This window comes from Otolemur garnettii, unplaced genomic scaffold (genome assembly GCF_000181295.1).
Source record: "Otolemur garnettii isolate 467f Iridium unplaced genomic scaffold, OtoGar3 scaffold00009, whole genome shotgun sequence".
In the NCBI taxonomy this organism is placed as follows: domain Eukaryota; kingdom Metazoa; phylum Chordata; class Mammalia; order Primates; family Galagidae; genus Otolemur; species Otolemur garnettii.
Window position 1 is genome coordinate 28,446,605 of NW_003852404.1, and position 6,217 is coordinate 28,452,821.

Sequence of the window (6,217 nt, forward strand, 5' to 3'; positions counted from 1 at the left end):
GCCCCGCTGAGTCAGGTTTAGTTCACTTAGAACATTTTCAATTCTGTGTACCCGGCACTGACACAATCACTGAGTAATGATTAAGAGAAACCATGGGGAGTATTTTCAGCCTTCAGTTTCTGTTGTGGGGAAAAATTTATCACAAATTATTAGATACAGGGACATCTTTGTTTAAACTATGATTTAAAGGGACACAGTCAACTAATTGAAACTAGAACAGAAATGCTTTAATAACGTATAGAGTGGATATCTTGGTGGAAAGTATATTTTAAATATTTTCAAAGTTTTTTCATCCTTTCTATGGCTCAAAACATTCCCAGGAAGTAATGACACAGAAAATAAGCATCTAGATAAAGCTGATCAGGAAAATTGAGGCCAAAAACCACAAAAACAGAAATTAGCCTATAAAGGACAATGACAATGACATTAAATTCATTATTTACTATATAATTCATAGTATACATTTGTGAAAGGAAATACATATATCATTATAGGTATTTAACATGGATCATTCTAAGTGATAGTGATTATATTTAAACAACAGGACCTCGACAGATTTGGTATAACTCCTCTCCCAAACACAGAGGAGAATAGAACCAAAATTTGAATCAAATTTCTGCTCAGTTTGGGAGTGCTGTTGGAAGGTTGATCTTTGCCTTCAAAGATTTCAACTTGAGTGATCTTGGCAAATGATATCATATGACAAAGATTATACTGGCAGTATAATTAACATCCTTGTAGCAGGCATAAGGAAACCGTATAATGTTAGGTTGAAGGTCTTAAAAGTTGTATTAATTATCTATTAATGTGTAAAAAATTACTGTAAATATTAGTACCTGAAAACAACACACATTCTTTCACAGTTTCTGTGGATCAGAAATATAAGCCCTTCTTTATTGGGTGTTCTGCTTCAAGATTTCTCAAAAAGCAACAATGAATATTCATGACTATATAGGCAAGGGTGGGGAGTCACCTCAAGGCTTCACTGGGGACAGGTCTACTGTCATGCTAAATTAAATGGTGGTTAGTGGAGCTCAGTTTTTCAAGGGTTGTTGAACAGAGAACCTCCTTTTATTTTTTTACTAGCTATGGGCCAAAAGTGCTTCTCAGCACATTTTTACATGGGCTTTTTCAGTATAGTAACTCATTTTTAACAAAAGCAGCAGGAGATAATCGGTTGGCAAGATGAAGTCACCTTATTTTTCAACAATCATGGAAGTGATGTCTCATGATTTTCGCTGTATTATATTGGTTGTAAGGAAGTCACTAGATTCAGGCCACATCCAAGAAAAGAGAATTACAAAATCAGGTGTCCTCAAACTACAGCCCCCGCGGGCCACATGCAGCCCCCGAGGACATTTATCCAGCCCACCAGGTGTTTTTGCCCCGCTGCCTGTCCTGCTTAGCAGCGATTGGTCCCGGGGCCTGCAGTCCGGCCCTCCAACAGTCTGAGGGACAGTGAACTGGCCTCCTGTTTAAAAAGTTTGAGGACCTCTGTACAAAATAGTTCAAAACTAGATGAAAGTCATCGTAGGCCATGTTAGGAGTCTGTCTGCCACACAAGGTTTCAAACTTAAAGGTGATATTTCTTCTTCTCTAAAGATTTATATCGCCTGAACAACACATTTCTGTAGTTCAGTGTTTTGATTTTTGAATAAACTCACTAAAAAGAAAATTTGATGACCACATTGATTTCATTAGAAAAAATATCATGCTATAAAAAATAAAATTTTTCTTGTAAGGTACAATTTTGCTGGTCTTGTTTTCATAAAAAGTGCTTTGCAATTTATTTCTGTGTTTCAGCAGGTGTGATAAAGTATCCAGTAAAATAAAATTAGCAATGACAAATGATATTATGTAACCACAGCACTAAGATCCTCTTTTCAATATATATAGCTCTTTAAATTTAGCAGAATTAATAAAGCAGACAAAAAAAATTGGCTTTCGAATTTTATAGACTTTTATTAATCTCATGTTGCCTCATCTTAACAAACAAACTTAACTTCATGTCTGACCAAAAGGGGGAAAAATTAGGAAATATTTTATAATAAGACCAGTTCCCCTCTCCCCATTTTTTTTCTTATCCCAGTTTTATTTGAGGGATCCACACAAAAAATGTCTGTTTACTTCCGTAGTTTCTTGATGGACATGTTTTTCTCCTCCCCTTCTGCATGACCTTGGCTACCATTGTCTCCAAGTCCTCTTGGGTGACACGGACTCAGTGTTCCCACAGGGCATACATGCCTGCTTCTGTGCACACACCCTTCACTTCAGCCCCTGATGCTCCTGGCACGAGCTCAGCAATTTTTCTTGGATTCAAGCCCCGGGTTAGGTTCACTTTCCAAGAATAGATCTTCAGAATGTCCACTTGGGCTTCCTTGTTGGGGAATGGGAATTCAATTTTTCTGTCAATGCACCCTGGGCAAAGCAGGACTGAATCTAAGGTATCAATCCTATTCGTAGCCATTATAACCTTGATCTTCTTGGTGGCCTCAAAGCCATCTAGCTGGGTAAGCATGTCCAACATCATGCGCTGCACCTCACTCCCCCCTCCAGATCCCCCTCCAGATCCCCCTCCAGATTCCCCTCCAGCTATGAGGAAAAATAGACTCAATTTCATTCATGAAAATGATAGAGAGAGCCTATTCTCTTGCCATGACAAATAGCTCCCTTACCATTCTTGCACCTTCCCTGATGAATTTCTGTACCAACTCAGAACCAGACACATGAATGAAGGTATATTCTGTATGATGAGCCACAGCCTGGGGTTCTGTACAGCAGCACTCCTTTGGTCTGTGCAATGCCCAGTGCTTCAGAGAGCTCTGGATGCTTAACAGGCAGCACGGTTACTTCTTTGATTTCCTTGATCTGCTTGTCCAGTCCACCAATCATCTCATAAGTCAAGTCTGTTACCTTCTCCAGCATCATAAGTGAAACCAGTGGGTCCCTTTTGTTCAGTAGGTTCTTGTAGCTGTCCAAATTTATTTTTTTTAATTTTAATTTATTAAATCATAGCTGTGTACATTAATGCAACTATGAGATACAATGTGCTGGTTTTATATACCATTTAAAATATTTTCATCAAACTGGTTAACAGCCTTCACCACATTTTCCTAGTTATTGTGTTAAGACATTTATATTCTACACTTAGTAAATTTAACATGTACCCTTGTAAAATGCACCCCGGTTGTGTTCCCACCAATTACCCTCCCTCCACCCATCCTCCCTCCTCCCCTCCCCTCCCTCTCCTCTTTCCCCTTCTTCTTGGGCTATAGTTGGGTTATAGCTTTCACATGAAAGCTATAAATTGGTTTCCTAGTAGGGCTGAGTACACTGGATACTTTTTCTTCCATTCTTGAGATACTTTGCTAAGAAGAATATGTCCCAGCTCCATCCATGTAATCATGAAAGAGTTAAAGTCTCCATCTTTTTTAAAGGCTGCATAACCTCCCAGGGTGGGGCTGAGTCAGAAGTGCTGCATTAGTGAGCCTAAGAAGCACCCAGGCCCCAGCGGAACATGGCTGAGACAAAAGCAGGTGGGGCAACTGCACCAGCCCAGGGAGAGGCAAAAATTGAGAGCTGAGCATGAGCTCTAACCATGCCCACCCCAACACAGAGTGCAGCCAAAACAGAGACACCAGCTCTGTGAGATTTGGCACAATGGCAGCAGCACAGGGCAGGGCTGAGCTGCAGTTTCTGTGAACTCAAACAGAGCCTGGCCCATAGGGGAATATAGCCAGGACAGAATCGCTAATTCTGCCAGAATATAAGTGGCAGAAACATCAATCTGGGGTGGGGCTGGAACTGAGTGAACTCACACCAGCTTCCATTAAGCACCTGAGGTTGTCAAGTTTCAGCACCCCCTGCTGGCTGGTGGCAGAGTGTGGTGGTCTGGCAGAGGAGACATAGATTTCCATGTGAGTCAGGCTGGCTCAAACCCCTGGAGCATCCGCTCATTGGAGGGAACTGGGTCACAGCCCTGCGGGATAACCAGTGACAAGGTGTGACAGAGGCACAAGGTGGGGAAGGAAGCATCAACCTTCCCAGACTAATTCATTTGCTGTGTGTGTGGGGGGGGGGGAGTCCCTTCTGACTTCATGGAGCACCAGAATAAAAGATACTTGAGCTGCCAACAGACCCCTCCTATCTAGTTGCTGAACTCTCCCAACTGAGACCAGGTGCTGACTGGGACAATTGATTTGGATATCTTGGACTGGACCAATCAGCTGAGGACTATCCAAAGTGGTACCCTGGGTGTGTGGTTGTGGGAAGGTTTGATTTTCCTTTTCCAGTTGTTGCCCATGGAGGGTGAGGAGACTTAATTGCCAGTAGCTTGTATTTCTCCACAGTTGAGACTTCAACCCAAAGTAACTGATTCACTTGGGTAGGACAGAGACCAGCTGAAAATAAGACAGAGCCACTTAGCCCCACCACACCAACTAAGTCCCCAGTGTCTTAGGCCATAGCACTGTACGGGTCCTTTGCAAAGCTCTAGGGTAAAAGGGACAGATATCAGTCCCAGCTCTTAGGCAAAGGGCTGGTTAATCCCTACTCCAGAAGCCCTCAACCCAACTTCACCTTATCTGCTCATCTAGCCAAAGGTATAAAATAATCATGGGGCAGAATCAGTGGAAAAACTCCAGCAACATGAATAACCAGAGTAGATAAACTCTCTCAAGGAAAACAAATGGCTGAGATGTCAGAAATTGAATTCAGAATTTGGATTGCAAATAAGATCAATAAAATGGAGGTAAAGTTGGAATTAGAAATTCAAGGAGCATTTCAAAAGTTGTCTCAAGAATTCAATGAATTCAAAGACAAAATCACCAAAGATTTTGACACATTGAGACAAGAGCTTGCAAACCTCAAAGATCTGAGAAATACAGTAGAATCCCTCAGTAACAGAATGGAGCAAGCAGAAGAAAGGATTTCTGACATTGGAGACAAAGCTTTTGAACATGCTCAAATGCTCAAAAAGGAAGAGAAGTGGGGAGCAAAAACAGATCATTCTCTCAGAGAGCTCTGGAATAATTCGAAGAAAACTAACATTTGTCTTATAGGAATTCCTGAAGGCGAGGAGGTGGCTTCAAAATGCCCAGATGCTCTACTCCATGAAATAATCAAAGAGAACTTCCCAGATATGCCAGGAGACTCTGAAATTCAGATAGCAGACAGTTTCAGAACCCCAGCATGAATCAATCTAAATAAGACATCTCTGAGACACATTGTAGCTGTCATTTCTTAGAGCCACCCAGCAATTCAGTGTCACCTCATTGATGTTGATGTTCATGTTTACATTTATGACAAACTTGCCCTCAGGATGTGCCTTGATCAATACTTTGTTCTTATCCATGGCTTGGACTACTTCCCCTAGGTAAGAGCCCTTTTCCCACTGTAGCTGTAGCTCCTCCCACAGAAGGTGAACTTTTGCATATCATTCATTTCTTTGAGCCTGCAGCCTCTGGAGGATTTGGCTCTTATCATTCACAATCAGCTGGAGTTCTTCAATCTTGAACAGATAATCTTGGTGAAGTCCTCTTCCTGCCATCCTGTCTCCCGCTCTCATCTGCTCTGGCCCATCAAGCACCATCTTCCCTTCAGTTTCCATTTTCAAATGTTATTATTCAGTCCATTCTATTTTCTCTTTTCATTTTCATTATTCAAAATTACAAAGAATACTAGTATTCTGAATTAAGGATGGGCTGGCTGAATGTTGCCTTTCAGAAACTTTATCTTTTTGGCATTTTCTGATGTATGACAATGATGATTAGATAGGAAGTTATAGTTCCTCCAGACTTCACTGATTTCTTGTGAGATTTTAACTTTGCAGGAGTCTTTTGAAACTCAAGATTGGAAGGTAGAAACAGGTAACTGAAAATTCTCATCCAGTAGGATAATGGCAACCAAATCAGTGCAGTGAATGCCTACCAAAGAAAACCACTTCATAAAATCAAGTAATATGACATTACCACCCATAAGGGCATGAAGAGGAGGTGAGTTTTGATTTTCCAGGTTGTATTTGTCTAAAGGAGGTATTACATAGTAGATCAGGAAAGGAAGAGAAAGTTTTATAGTATATTTTATCCCAACCAACTATAGATAGAGGACAATTTAAAATTTTATTATTTGATAAATATTTAATTATTTAGTGAATAATAAATATTTTATTATTTAATATTCAAGACAAAGGAGATAAAACATAAAATCAAATTTAAAT

General features: G+C 40.5%; 1 pseudogene; it reads right to left on the minus strand.

The window, feature by feature from the left end:
• Positions 1 to 2,123: 2,123 nt before the first annotated feature.
• LOC100942977 lies at positions 2,124 to 5,608 on the minus strand (annotated as a pseudogene).
• Positions 5,609 to 6,217: the final 609 nt, after the last annotated feature.